General features: G+C 39.3%; 1 pseudogene; it reads right to left on the reverse strand.

Annotated features, from left to right (window-relative positions):
- Window positions 1-715, reverse strand: part of LOC141423991 (cytochrome P450 3A25-like) — a 30,564-nt pseudogene extending 29,849 nt beyond the window's left edge.
- Window positions 716-16,283: the final 15,568 nt, after the last annotated feature.

Genomic DNA, 16,283 nt, shown 5'->3' on the forward strand with positions numbered 1-16,283 from the left:
TCCAGGAGGTCACAGAAATGGGGAACTATGGACTGTGATCCTACTATGAATTTGGGGGTGCACTGTGGAGCCTCATGGAAATCAAGAATAAAGCTAGGAGGGACAGGAGGAGGAAAAACACATATTAACAGCTTCTACTAGACTCTTATAGCAGACAGAACAAAGAAAGCAAAGTTAATGAGACAAAATCCAAGCAACGCAGCTGCCACAAGGTTTCCCAAAGCTTGGGAAGGAGATGAGTTTCCCCTTCACTTGATGAACAGAGGTTTACATTCTCTATCTACTAAATTATGGCTGATTAGTCTAGGACCACACTAAGATTCAGTCATATCATACACAAGGAATAAATCTTGTCAATAAGCTTCCTATCCACAGGAAGGGGACTGAGGGTTGGAGCTCAAGGAATCTTTATAAAAGATCAATAGGAACATAAGAGTTTATATCAACTTCCCCTCTATTATCTCTTTCAATCTCCCAAACACCTAAGGAAAATATGGCTCCTGATTAGCACCCCAACTCTAGAGATACAGAGGAGAGACACCTGATGGCTACTCACAGGTAGAGGACTACAAAGGTGGTAGCCAGGAGCACCCAGGTTTCCACCGAGAAATTCAGGATCAGGTCCATGGCTACATTCCCTCAGGAATTCTCTCCTCTGAGTTTCTCTTCCAGCTGAGCGTCCCACCCTATGCAAAGCTGTGATTGCTAAGCAACCACTTCTGTTCCCAGCTATGACTCATTGAGACCAGCAATGCATCATTTATGGACTGGGAAAGGAGGCAGGGGTAGTGCTGCAGCCAATAGTAGGGCCACTGTGCAAAACCTGGACTTGGAATCAGATGCCTCTTCACCTGGGCAGTTGGCAAATACTCATTCAAACCTCTTCTTTGACTTCATGTTCTGTAAGTAATAAATAAACATTAATTGGTGTTGTTGTAAAGTCAAAATTTTTATTTGTATTGGAAACAGCTGAAGTCATTGTCATTAAATTCCTCTAATTGTCCCTTATCTGCATGGTTATATGTATTCTAAAATATATAAAATCCATTCAAACAAGCTACACCTACAGATCTGTACCTACGCAGGTTCCTCTTCTTACAATGATGGTGTGCTCTTTACAAAGGCCACATTGATGGGCAAAACTGAGCTCAAGTAAAAAATCAATCTGGTAGAGCCATTCCTTACAAATCTCCTCCTCCAACAAATAAAATTGTTTCTCCCTTGGACAACTTCTATACCCCCAGAATTTTTATTGTCTTGTCTGTTCTCTGTCACCATTGGTGTTTTATGCATGCTTCCCCCACCAGATTGTGAGTTCATCACAGGACTAGTTGGGGTATTATTTACTGTTAAGTGTCTAGTCCCTTGCAGAATACTTTATCCAGAATGGGCATCCAGCAAACTTGGTTGAGTTGAGTTTAGTTGAGAGATGTTAGCTGACCCCTGCATTTCCTTTACTTGTAACTCCATGATGATCACTCCATCTTCCTGGATTGTTACTATAACAATAGGAATTGCTGTGCCTGAGCCCCATAACTAAAAGTTCAGGCTGGTCTATCAAGATCTTATGGATAAATGGCCCCAGACATGGATGACACAGAGAAGATGATTGTACCAAGTAATATTTGAACATTCCTTCAAAGAGTGTGCCACAGGCAGCAAATTAGACAGGTCCTTCACTGAAGAATGACCCCATCTCTTTAGACCACTGCACATGTGAGGTCATCACATGTGAAAGGAGAGAAGAAAAGGGGACTGCATGGCCAGGTGGGTCCCAAATACCTTGATCACCAATGACATCACAGATGTCATTACAGCTGCACACACGGAACCCAGGACTCCAAAGTGAGGGTTCCAGACTTTTCGTTAGGATGATGTAGATTGTATTATATGCGTTTTACTTTTTGATAAATTCATGATCACTAAAATGGGTGAAGGGGAGAACTTGTAAGATGGTCGAGTGGGTGGTATTCTGAAGTAGCTGTCTCTGTCAAACCCATTCTTGATAGGAGAGACCCAAAGATTGAGGGATTAAAAATCACAGAGTTATCACCAGTATGACTCATGTTGTTTTGTCTGCTTAGCCTGATGATGTGAGGAATACAAGACAAAAACACTTACAAGTTCTTAAAACTCAACAGAAACAGAGGATACTTATGCAGTGCTTGTGGACAAAAGTTCAAAAGTTCCTCTTTATCTTTTTACCATGTCAGCTTTCTGCAGAATAGGAAGGCTGTGCATCACCTAGAGTTGCAGGAGACTTTGATCTCCTTTAGGGCATATCCTATGGGAAATCAATAAACAACTCAGTCTGTGTTATCAGTATGACCAGAGGTTAATGATTCTTATCAGAACTCTTTCCACACAACTATTACAATTCTCTCTACCACTGCTGATGGTTCACATGCATATTTACCTTGCCAGATTGTGAGATTATAAAGGAACTAATCTGGATTTGTTTCTTGTCATGTTCCTAGTTCCTAATGAGTACACAGTGGTTGAGGTGAGTTGGGAAAGATCCAAGGGGGCCTCCGCATGTCCTTTAACTTTGAGTCCTTGCCAGCCACCAGCCACTCCTCCTTCCTGGATTGTCTGTATGACAAGAGGAATTTCCTGTGGCTCAGCTAATATCACTCTATGCTGATTTGCTGTCATCCTGGGCAGCTGTGGTGGTTATAAGAGACCAGGACTGGATGACATAGAACTAATGGATATACCCAACAGTATTGGGGCAGCTCCTCAAAGGGAATGCCTCTGATATCTAATTAAGCAAATCCTTGAGCAACAAAAGTCCCCATCTCTCTAGAAAGCTGTAGGTCACACGTCTACAGCTGTGAAAGGATAGAACACAGCAACCTCCATAGCCAGGTGGAACCCAAAAGCCTAGCCACCATGACATGGCAGATGTCTCTATTGGTAATAACACACCATCAAGGATTCCATATGACAGCTCCAGCTTCTATTTTGTGGCAGTGGAGGGCAGAGCAGATAGGTTCTGTGTTTTTGGTGATTTTGTGATTACTGAAATGAGTAAAGAAGGGTCCATGGAATGTGGTCAGATGAGTCCTAAAATTGTTGTCTTCATCACCTGTGAACTCATCCACAGTCCTGATGGGATAGACCTCAAGACAGAGTGTTTAGAAATGAGATAGGTTCATTACCATAATTTGATCCAGATTGTGTTATGCTAAGCATGAATATTTGAAGAATACATAACAAAGAAACATTCTTGAAACTAAATAGAAGATAGTTAAGCTGTGCTTGCAGTCATGAAGTTTTTCCTTCTCCTTTCTTATTGACTATCTTTCTACAGAACCTGACAGGTGTATGTCACTTGGAGTGGAAAAGTCAGGTATCCTTTCTATATTTGCAGTTGTCACTGAACCGTGCACACCATACTTGGATGTGTTTTGAGTTCATTTTCCAAGGGAAATCAACAAACAACTCAGCCAGTGTCATCAGAAGCTGAAAGGTTATGGATTACCAGTCCTCATCACCTTTTCCCCTCTTCTGACTTTTAGGTCTCTGGGGATCCTGGCCACTGGCCTGAGTGTGTGGGCATCTCACAGGAAAAATGTACTGATTTATAACTGTCTCAGTACCTTCTTTCTTTATATGGGAGCATTTAAAACGTCCTGAAATGTCTACAATCTTTGGTTGTCCTCTATATGTGAAGGCTTTCTACTTTATCCCAGACACATGAGATAAAATATTCATTTATCCATGTAAAATCTAATTTTGTAAAGCATGTCTATCCATCCATGCATTCATGTAAGGATGAAGGGGTTGCCTTCACAGTTGTCTCATTTAAAGTGACAGACACAAAAAATGGGCTCAGATGGAGAGTACCTGTAGCAATCCTATGGAACCTCAGAAATAAGGAGCCCTACAGAGATATAGTTAAGGAAAGAAGTGGCAGAAAACTTAAATTTAAAGGGCAGATTTGGGAAGGTTGGAAACAGATACAGGACGAGTATGACTGAAAGCCTGGGAAAGTTTAATATGCCTTGACATTACTAGACATTGATAATTTTGTTCCTATACCTGAAATACAAAAATAGAAACTGAGGCTCAGTGTCTACAAATGGCTTCCCAATAGCTCTGGATCACAGAAATTATCACATATAAAGTTGATACAAATGGGGTTTTTGAAAATTCCTCTGTTGCTTGTGTTAACCAAGAGATAAACCTGCCATTCCAGACTGGGGCCACAATGAGAAACAGTGAGACTATGGTCTGCAAGAGCAAAGGTGGTTGAGATTCTGGTTCTGAACTCTATGGCTACTCCTTTGGAAGTTCCCCCATAGCTCTTTCTGAACTAAGGACCCATCTCAGCTCTCCAGAGAGGAAGTCATGAAGTTACTAAGCATAGTGACGTGCAGAGTACTCTCTCCATGTTCCCAAAAGACAGGTTCACAGAATGCATCCAAAAAGGTAAGATAGAATTTGAGCTCATATTAACCGTTAGCCCACCTAAACTGAAATCATTTCTGATTTTATTTTGGTCACCAACCCACCATGGAAACTTAGCTTTCTCCAAAACACGTATTTTCTAACATCATGTTATAACTAGATCTATCTGGTCTACCATCTATCCTATAAATTATGTGCCCTGATTCATGTGATTGGAATTTATGACTTATCACCGATCCTACTAATCACATATCCTGGTCAGTGTGATTGGAATCTATGCTAAAAGTGAAAAGTAGTCATTGTATTGACAGAACATGAAGCCAGAGCCACGTTCTAACCAATGTAACTCATCTTGATCTCCAAGGAGAAGAAATGTTCTCTGTGCCAGTCTATTTCACAGAAATAACACCATCTAACAGAAAGAGTGTTAAATGCCAAAGGTTGTGTTGAAAGCGTGAATAAAGATGCCACGTGGAGGGCTGTAGCTATGCAACTTCAAATTACAGCTCTCAATGTTTAAGGTACAAAGATGACTAAGACTCAGACATTACTTGGTTGAAGACAGACACAAACAGAGAACTACAGTACAACAATCACACAGGTATAAGTGTCCTTATCCACATTGAATGTCTGGGTTTCTTTCTCAGTGCTCTCAGCAAAGGTTCAAAGTAGAATCTCAAGTAAACTTCAGTAGCACTAGACTCAGATACCAGTAAAAGTGGACAGGTTTTCCAAGGTCTCAGAGATACATGGATCACCATGTGTCTGATATTTCTGTTATTCTATATTGTTAGCCTAAGTATTACTTTTCATGGAAGCCTTTCCAGAGTGCTACTGCTTGAGTGAATTGCTTTCACTGTTGGGGAGGCAGACAAATACTGGAATCATTTGAGTGTGAGATTCAAATTTCACAATCTGTGGATTTGACTGTTCAAAACTTTTATGGAATGATAACTTTGTGTAACTCAGCTATCAAGTACCCATCACTCTCCTAAGCATTATACTTGATCTTGACAATTTTTTGTGTGTAAGCAGTATTGTGATTTGTACTCAGGACTTCATGCTTGCTAGGCAGGTGCTAAAGCTTGATAATTTGGGGAAGCATATTATGTCTGGATTTCTCTGCTGCAGAGGGGAATATCCAGATCTTTGAGTCTCATATTGGAGGGTGGTAAAGAGAGAGGCTGGTCCATGAATGCTCTCTCTTGGGTTTGAGGAGGCTGTGCCCTCCTCACTACCATTGTGCACTTGGTCCACTTTATTCCTGTGTGTTCATGTCATGTGTCAAGCTCTGAATATGAGACAGAATCCTTGCCCTCATGAAGTTTAACCTTCAAGATGAAAAAGAGATAATAATCACATAAACACTAAATAAATATTAAGTTGCAAACTGGAATAAGTGCTATGAAGTGAAAGAACTTTTTACTGAAATTCCCAGCAACATTTGACACAGTTGAGCCATTTTTTCTTTCTTCAAACTCTCCTCTGTAAGACAGAAGACTTGAGAATCCACAGAATTTGAAGGATGGAAAGTGTGAGGCTTAGGCAGTACTGTACTTGTTTCCTCCTCTGTCTGTAAGGAAATTGATCAGAATGGAACTAAGAGGACCAAGATTCCCCATATCCAAATCAAAAGAACCCTGAAGAAGACTTGGCTCTCTGTGCCTCTTCCTTTCATGGTTGAATAATATTGCATTGCAGGCACATGTCACATTTTGTCTGTCCTTTCATTTGATGATGGACATCTTTTGTAAGATACAGAAAAATGTCTATAAGGAAAGAAACAAGTGACAAAACTACAGGACATGCAGAAGACAACAAAATTGCAGTAGCGACTCCTTCCCTGTCAGTAGTTATTTGAAATGTAAATGGTGTAAACTCAGTGGTCAAAAGATAGATTGGCAGAAAGGGTAAAAACAAATAGAAACCCAATATATTCAATCTAAGACTCCCTTTAGCTCTAATGACACACATAGATTGAAAGTAAACTGATGGGAAAATCTCTATACAAATAATACCTGAAGCTAGAAGGAATGGTTATATTCATATCCATCACTCACTTGGCCATAGGAAGGTGCTTTCACTCTGGATTACCATGACTGGCATTTTGAACTACCTCTTCCCAAGTCCTGTGTACTACAATTCCATGAACTAAGTCTAGTGCTTCCAAGGTTGCCAACTTTGAGTAAAGGGAATGAAGGTGGAGTGGTGACTGCCACCAAGAGTCAACTAGATTATGTTGCAACTAATAAATGATGACACATATCTGATATTTCCTTACATAGTAACTTACTGGCATAATCCTTGTTAAATATTAAACAAAGACCTCAGTGACCACAAAAGTCTTATGCGTTTCAGGTTCTAATCACCCTACTCCAAGTTAATTGAGAATAGAATTTTTAATTCACCCAAGGAACACAACATTTGAAACAACTCTAATGCCAACCACTAATATTCAAGATTTTTCACACACACACACACACACACACACACACACACGCATGCACAGATACGCACGCACACAAATCTTATTTAAATAATACATAGAGGTGGCCTCTAGCAAGCAGGAAGCCTGATGAAATTCGAGATTTTTGGACACTTTCTTGCAAAGAAAATACAGTAAAATAGAACTCCCAAACCAGGTGCTTGAGTGCCACCAGTGATGACAAATACCTTGTGTTTTTCCTCAGCACTGTCCGCTGATATCATTTCTGGAATATTAAATCATGACCTCAATTAACACATAAATCTTAGGAAGTTCATTAAAAAATTACCCACTTCAAACAGGTTGAGAGTATGAAGTTGGTTTGCTCTGGGTAGAGATTCTTAGTGACAACTATTCTTGTACTGAAATGCAAGAAGTAAGGGATGGGGAGGGAAAGAAGGAGGGAGGAAAAGAGAGAGAGGGGGTAAATGAAGTAAGGAAGGAACCTGGCTGAAACAAATAAAAATTAAACCACACACAAACACATCATATGAATGAATTCACTTGAATCATGGCGTTTAAGAGAAAGAAACAATACAGGTCCTGACCATATATGACATCTGTGTTTGTGACACAGTATTTCATAAGAAATCTCTGCTGTGAATAAACACCCCACCTTTTAATCACTTTTCAACTCAAATTTAAACTCACATCTCCTTTTGTTGAGACAAGAAAGAACATTATGCAATTATTTGAGTTTTGCCCTCTGATTGAAATCTTGTTATCTGCAGTGAACATTTGTTAAGAGACTACTGAGTTATGTGCTGGGCTGGTGCAGTGATCTTTGTAGTAAAAGACAGAATGAGCTGGAGTTTTGGGTCTAGATGTCAAATCAACTGTGGGTCACAGGCCAGGATTTGTGTGTATGTGCTCCTTCTAGAGGGAAACACAAGGTAATTAGCACCCATTTTATAAATTAGTCAAATGAGGCTGAGTTACATCATCTACAGACCAGTCATGGTACAAGGACACTGACTTGGCATATTTCCACAGAACAGAGAGAAATAATGTCCTTGGAGTCCACAGAAAGCCCAGTGTCCACCTGGGCTAGGTTCCTAACTCCACTCTTTCCTGTCCCTTGAATCTGGCCTGTCTCATACATTTTTCAGCATTTGTGGCTTCACAAAATCATAATCCCAGAAAATTTAGCACTTCGTTGTCAGTAGAATAGCTATTCAAAATGAAAACAATGAGTGATGGTAAAGATGTACAGAATTGCTACCCTCAGACATTGCTATTGAAAATGTAAAGTGGTGCCACTGCTTTGGAACGCAGCCTGGTAGGTCCTCAGGAAATTAGGCATACTGTAGACATATAACCCAGCAGTTCCACTCCTATGTAGGAGAATTAAGAACAATTATGTAAACAAACACAGGGACTCATATGTCCAATACACCACAACTCACAATATGCAAAAGATGCAAAGAACACAAATGTGCTGATACACAGATGAATGTGTAGATAAATTTTGGCACATACATGTAATTGAGTAGTATTCAGCCATAAAAGGAATGAAATATTGACACATGCTACAACTGGATGAACCTTAAAACATCATGGTAAGTTAAAGAAGCCAGACACAAAAGTCTACATCGTGTATGATCTCATTTATATGAAGATTCTACAATGGACACACCATAGAAACAGCCACAAGATGGTTTGATTTTTCTTGGTGGGACTGGGGTTTGAATTCAGGGCTTTGCACTTGCAAATCAGGGGCTGTACAACTTGAGCCACATTTCCAGTCCACAAAATGGTTTTTACCAGTTGGTTGGGCAGAGAAGAGTTGCGAGGAACTGCTTCAATGGCACAAGATTTTATGTTTGAATGAAGGGAATATATATTTTATTAGCCTATATATTCATTAATTGTATACTCACCAGAAGAATTCAGTCAGGCAGTGGAAGTTGGAATAGACTTCCCATTTGAGGTAATGCTTGGGCTAAAATTATAAATGGATGGAGATATCAGACTCATGGTTATCCATTCATTATTAGTGTCCAGATAATCTGTCCATTTTTATTGGTATCTGAGCCTGATGCTTCCCGAATATTATTTGAGCTTCCATGTTCGAACTTTGCCAAGAGCATAGAGAAAAACTCAGACATTTGATCTTGATAAGGACAAATACTGTTGTCATCTGCTTGTGTGTATTAACAATCAGAATGATGTCATCTGAGTCTTAGTTATCTTTATACATTTATCACATAGAGCAGTGCCTCAAAAGAACAAGCAAAAACTCCAGTATACATGGAGATTGACCAATACACATTTAAATCATCTGTGGGTCATTGAAAAAACCAGCAAGGAAATTTTAAACTTCCTAGAATCAAAGGAAAATGAAAACACAACATATCACAACCTTTGGGATACAGCCAAGACAGTTCTAAGACAGAAGTTTATAGATAAAAGAGTCTGCATTAAAACATCAGAGACAGCTTAAGTAAATGGCCTAATGATATACTGCAGAGTCTTAGAAAAACAACAACATGCCAATGCCAAAATTAGTACAAGGAAAGAAATAATAAAGGTCAAGGCAGACATGAATGAAATGGAAACTAAAAAAACCACAAAGAATCAATGAAACACAGACTTGGCTCTTTGAAAAGATAAAGAAGATTGATATATAAGAAGACTTACTAACCAAAAGAGAGAGAGAGAGAGAGAAGTTCAAAATTAGTAAAATTGGAGAACAAAAAGGGACATTACAACAGATAGCAATTAAATCCACATAGTCTTTAGGGAATATTTTGAAAACTTACATTCCAATAAACTGGAGAATCTAGAAGAAATGGATAAATTTCTAGACACTTATGGCCTACCACATTAGAACCAAGAAGACATGTACAATGTAAACTGATATATAATTAGTATTGTGATTGAAGACTGAATGGTTCAATCAGTGAGCATTTTACCCAGAATGTGAATTGAAAGGAGATCAAAGTAGGGGTAAGAAAGATTTTGTGCCAACTGCCAAGATAGATATGAACCCTGACTTCTCCAAGTATAGGGAACACACAGTTCATATATTTTGTAGAAAAGCTGACATTGAGGAAGCATTAAAAAAAACCCAATGAACATAAGTACAGCTTAGGTGTCTTCTATTTCTGTTGAATTTTGATAACTTTGAGGGTTTTTTAAATCATGTGTTCCTGTAGTAGTCGGGCTCACGATACACAGATGATGGGTCTGAGTTATGACAATGAAATTGTGTGATTTCTAAACATTCATCTGGGAGTCCCTTCCATCAGGATCATGCTGGGGCTCATAAGTGACAGAGACAGCTATTACAGGACTTTCTTCACCAGCTTCCAAGGCATCTTCTTCATCTACTGGTCATCAGCTTTCATCAAAAAGCCAGATCCCAGCTTTGACCTCTGCTGCCATTAGGAAAAGCTGGAACCATCTCTCTGGAGTCCTGGGTCCTGTGTGTGCTTCAGGAACTGACCTCTGCTGTGTCATTGGTGGTTAAGTTGTTTGTTTTGATGTTCTATCAATCCATTCTTTGACATCCATTGTTCCAGACATGCAGTGTTCTAGGGCAATATTGCCATGTTTTAGGAAGAATCTGTCTAACTTGCTGTGTGGTACATTGCTCTGATGGGGAGACCTAAGAGCTGCATGAATCAATACTGCTCAGTGCAGCCGTCAATCTGGTCATCTAAGTTCAGTCTCTCCTTGAGGGGCCATTGGCCACATAGTGCAAGTGTGTCAGACTGAATTTGCAAAGGACCAGCAACCTCTCCCAAGTCCACCTGCCTGAATGCTCTGTCATTCAGGGACTAGGGACACAATGGTAATTAATACTCAGATTGTTTCCTTGATAATCTCACCATCTGTGAAGTGAAATATGCATGGAAACCATCAATGTGAGTAGAAAGTAGAGAGGAAAATAAATAATAGAAATGATAGGGATAGAAGTTGCCCAGAGATGGAAGTCATTTTATCTGTTGAAGGAGGGGTGGTGAGGAAAAAGGTGGAGATGGCACCTGACATCAATCTCTAGGTGCTGCACCCATGGCCCTTCTGCTGGCTGCAGTGCTGGCTGTACATCTCTCCTAGCATATGGAAATTGTTGGCTGGTCTCACTAAATCACAACTGAGCACTAAGAGGATCTCAGCAGGCTGTACCCATTTTACAGTCCTGTTAACACTGGATTATTTCCATCAGAAAAGGGCTTTTCTTGGGAACAAGATCTGAGGTTTCAATATTTCTAAAATTATACATAGGCCTCATCCAGAGCATGGCCATGTTTTTCCATAGGGCTTTGTTGTCAACGGTATAGAAACTCAACTTTGCCTAATTGAAAAGCCCAGGTTTCAGGCTCATTACAGCTTGATATTCAGACTTTGTGACCACCAAAAGAGCATTTGATTTTCTCTCAGGGCAAATTAAAGGAAGGTGAGGAATGCATGAAGGGTTTCTCAGGTACTAGTTCATCAACCTGTTAGCATTACCAGAATTTTTCTTCCTACTGAGAAGCTCTGAAAAATTGGTTTATTGGATGCCTACATATTTACCTTTTGGGAATTTGCATGCATATGAATTCTTTCAGGTACTCCTAGTCACCTGTAGTTGTTTTCTTGGTTCTACGCCAACTTTTACTACCAATGGCATCTTTTAGGTGCTTGTGAGATATAGCAAGAAATTTCTAGATTACATCTTTCCCTTGAAAGGTGACATTCTATGATGAGATATAATAGCCAGTGGGAATGTCTGAGACAGTTTGCTCCATCCATTGACTTCAGATATTGGACCACAAAGAATTTTGTTTTTCTAAACAAAGGCAGAATCATATGAAATCACTAGAGAAATGATGGTTTAAGAACATTAGTTAAAATTTAGCTTACCTGAATGTATGAAATAGTGTCACACAGATTCTGAATTCTGGCTGTGTCCTTCTGGCTAAGTGATCTGATGGAAGGGCCCGGGCCTGGACCCCGGATAGAAGTTCATGAGCTTACAATGCAAAGGGCAGCAACAGAGCCCATGTGCAGGCAGGCTTCTCCCAAAGTCTCCTTGTTATCTTTTAGATCATAATTTGTACAATTACATGCTTACTCTAGGGCCTGAAGACTAACTGGGGGCTCTGGTAACCTAATAACTGCCTGAGAACTTCATATATTTTTCTATCTGAGAAAGCAACCATTTCCTTTTTATCTTCCCCAGATAAACACTTTAATAGCTGCCTCTGTAGAAAATCTACATTCCTAGGAATTTCTTTTGCATCATTACAACTCACAGCTGTGAGTTTGTGACAGGAAACTCATTTCATTTTTAAGCCTCAGCATTGAGAATTCAGAGGAAATATTAATTTGTTGTGTTCCATATGTGGAGGCAGCACATGCCCATCTTTCCATGTTGAGGAAAACACTGGAAGGCAAATTGACTTTTCTTCCCTCTCTCTCTCACTTGATGTTTCTGAGACTTACATCAAACTGATAAAAGAGGCCAATGCTGTCCTTAAATTGCAATTCCACCAGAATTCTAGAGAAAGCTCATGAGAAAAATGCAAACGATGTCAGCCTTAAGTTTTTATTTTTTTTTTAATTTTTATTTATTTATTTATTTATTTATTTATTTATTTATTTATTCCTTTTTCTTTTATTATTCATATGTGCATACAAGGCTTGGTTCATTTCTCCCCCCTGCCCCCACCCCCTCTCTTACCACTCACTCTGCCCCCTCCCGCTTCCCCCCCTCAATACCCAGCAGAAACTATTTTGCCATTATTTCTAATTTTGTTGTAGAGAGAGTATAAGCAATAATAGGAAGGAACAAGGGTTTTTGCTGGTTGAGATAAGGATCGCTATACAGGGCATTGACTCACATTGATTTCCTGTGCATGTGTGTTACCTTCTACGTTAATTCTTTTTGATCTAACCTTTTCTCTAGTTCCTGGTCCCCTTTTCCTATTGGCCTCAGTTGCTTTAAGGTATCTGCTTTAGTTTCTCTGCCTTAAGGGCAACAAGTGCTAGCTAGTTTTTTAGGTGTCTTACCTATCCTCACCCCTCCCTTGTGTGCTCTCGCTTTTATCATGTGCTCATAGTCCAATCCCCTTGTTGTGTTTGCCCTTGATCTAATGTCCACATATGAGGGAGAACATACGATTTTTGGTCTTTTGGGCCAGGCTAACCTCACTCAGAATGATGTTCTCCAATTCCATCCATTTACCAGCGAATGATAACATTTCGTTCTTCTTCATGGCTGCATAAAATTCCATTGTGTATAGATACCACATTTTCTTAATCCATTCATCAGTGGTGGGGCATCTTGGCTGTTTCCATAACTTGGCTATTGTGAATAGTGCCGCAATAAACATGGGTGTGCAGGTGCCTCTGGAGTAACCTGTGTCACAGTCTTTTGGGTATATCCTCAAGAGTGGTATTGCTGGATCAAATGGTAGATCGATGTCTAGTTTTTTAAGTAGCCTCCAAATATTTTTCCAGAGTGGTTGTACTAGTCTACATTCCCACCAACAATGTAAGAGGGTTCCTTTTTCCCTGCATCCTCGCCAACACCTGTTGTTGGTGGTGTTGCTGATGATGGCTATTCTAACAGGGGTGAGGTCGAATCTTAGCGTGGTTTTAATTTGCATTTCCTTTATTGCTAGAGATGGTGAGCATTTTTTTCATGTGTTTTCTGGCCATTTGAATTTCTTCTTTTGAGAAAGTTCTGTTTAGTTCACTTGCCCATTTCTTTATTGGTTCATTAGAGCCTTAAGTTTTTAGAACATAGTTTTTCATTGTAAAGCTTTTGGAGTCTTGTTCCACCAAGAGTCCCATATGTCACCAGATGTCAAGTTGCAGTCTAAATTAGGATGAGAGCTTTGCAGGATATGATTTCTCTCCATGACTCCCAGTCTCACTCTCTCTAATGTGCTGCTATTCTTCTTTAATGCACAAAAGGCATTGTTATCAGAATTTTCTAATACATATGCTCATAAATGTATCATAGCATACCCTTCCAACCTTGATTCACTTTTAATTGAAAGACAAAATTCCTTTATATCAACTTTAAATTTAATATGTGCTTTGAAAGGTGTTCTGGGAGACACAGGCAAATAGATTGAAAATTGATTTATGCCAAACTTAAAAAAAAACAAACCTTATGGAAGTACAGAGTTTTTCTCTTGTTTTATTTTTTTATTTCCAATTATGCTATTTTTGGTTTACTCTTTATTAGCAAAATTTAATTTTACAACAGGGTTTCATTGTGATCTTTACAGTGTGCATATAATGTACTCAATAAAGTTCACACCATCTATATTCTCTTTACAAATCCCCTCACTCCTTCCTCCCACTTTATAATAGTTTTTGATGTACTTTCTTATGCTGTTTTCATACATATATATCATGTCTTTTCTATAATATTCACCCTGTCACCCTGTACCCCGCACCTACTGGTTCTTCCCTAAACAGCCCCCTCTTTTTTAATCATGCCATTTGATCGATGTGTATACAGACACTTCCTGTCTATCTAATTCTGCTGACTTTGAAGATGAGATATACAGTATTTTTAAATCACTGTATTCCCTGTGGTTTTGTAGGGTGAACCAAGGGCAATGGTTCTTCCCTTTCAGAGCTGCTGGAGTTTTTTGTGGGAGCTGTGGAAGGAACAATCGTTGTGCTTGATCGCTATAATGAAGTAGCTGTCAAGCTACTTCTCCCCTCATCTATCCTCAGAAACCACAGGGCTGACCACAGGCTCTACTGAGTTGGTGTGGCCCATGAGGACCATGTGATCCAATGGCAGGAACATACAGCACTGGACCTCCACTGGCCCAACCCCACCACCCCTTGCAACATTTAGTACTTGTGAGCACTTGATAGCTTGTCTATTGGTCCAGTTGGTTTTTTAATTGAAATATTCTATTTTATTTTTTAATGTTTGTGTGATATTATGATTGAACCCAGTGCCTTGTGCTTTCATGTTAGGCAAGTGGCCTATAACTGAGCTACATCCCCAGCCCCCAAATTACACAGGTGGTATTGGCAATACCCATGTACCTATGTACGCACCACCTAGGTTTAACAGCTCCAGTGTTCTTTCTGATCATGATGTCTCTGAAGGGATATTTTGTCGTTAAGTGTCTCTTCCCTGCTTGACGCATATTACCTATTGTTTTGTGCACTCCAGTGTCCTCTGTGGTCCGCATCCTTCATTTGAACTAGGAGCTAATGTTACCGTGCACTGTAGAACTTGGGGTGTGGATATGTGACATCAAGATCAAAGTCTGGATGCCTGTGTGTGTGACTGACCCTGCAGAATCTAGCTTTTTAGATTCTTCATCCCTTCTGTTTTCCCAACACAGGTTAAATGATGGTCGACAGCCTATATTAGCTATCACAGACCCAGAGATGATCAAAACAGTGCTAGTGAAAGAATGTTATTCTGTCTGCACAAACTGACGGGTAGGCATCACTTTTTAAAAATAAAATGGAAACCTGTATTATTTATAAAGTTTTTATGCTGAAATAATTATAGGTTCACAATAAGGTGCTACAACAATGTACAGGAGATTATGTACTTTTTCATGCTGGGTTTTTTTCTAATGTCATGCATAGATATAAATATATTCTGGTTAATATGTTAAAAGGAGATTAACATGGGTAAAACCCATGGATCTTATTCAGGTGTCTTGATTTGTGTGTTTTATATGTCTTCATTCATGTGTGTGTATCTGTGTCTGTGTGTGAATGTGTGTGCATGTGTGTGCATGTGTGTGTGTATGTGTGTGTATATGTCTGTGAGTATGTGTTATGTGTTTATGTATGTATGTGTATGTGTGCATGTTTGTATCTCTGCTCAAATTTATCACATGGCTAGATAACAACCAGCACAGTCTAGACACAGAACTGCTTCTTCAAAATGAAGTTAATACTTGCCAGTCTTTCAGAATCACCAAGGATAGCCTGTTTTTCCTTTTAAAAAGTCTTACCCATTTTTGTTTTTATGTATTGTGCTTTCAATGTCTAGACTTATAATTATTTGTCCATTTCACCTATGTGTTGTTTTAAATAAAAACTATATAGTTCTATACACTGCATTTAAACCCATAAACTATTCAGTGTTATTTCTGGAAAAGGAATGAGGTTAAGGACAAGATTTAATTTTTTGGAACAATGGCTCTCTCTATGTTCTAAACTCATTTTAGGGAAGCCTTTTCCATCCATGGATACTTCTTGCACTGTTGTTGATATCCAGTTGGGTTTATTCGTGTGGATCCACTTCTCATTCTCCACTTTTTCTCTATTGATCACTGCGTGTTTCCTTCCACCAGAACCACACTCCCCTAATTACTGTATCTCTACAGAGAGTCTTGACATCATCTGGAATAATTCCTCCCACTTTATTTCTTTGCAAAATTGTTTCAACTATTCT

Source organism: Castor canadensis, chromosome 6 (genome assembly GCF_047511655.1).
Source record: "Castor canadensis chromosome 6, mCasCan1.hap1v2, whole genome shotgun sequence".
NCBI lineage: Eukaryota > Metazoa > Chordata > Mammalia > Rodentia > Castoridae > Castor > Castor canadensis.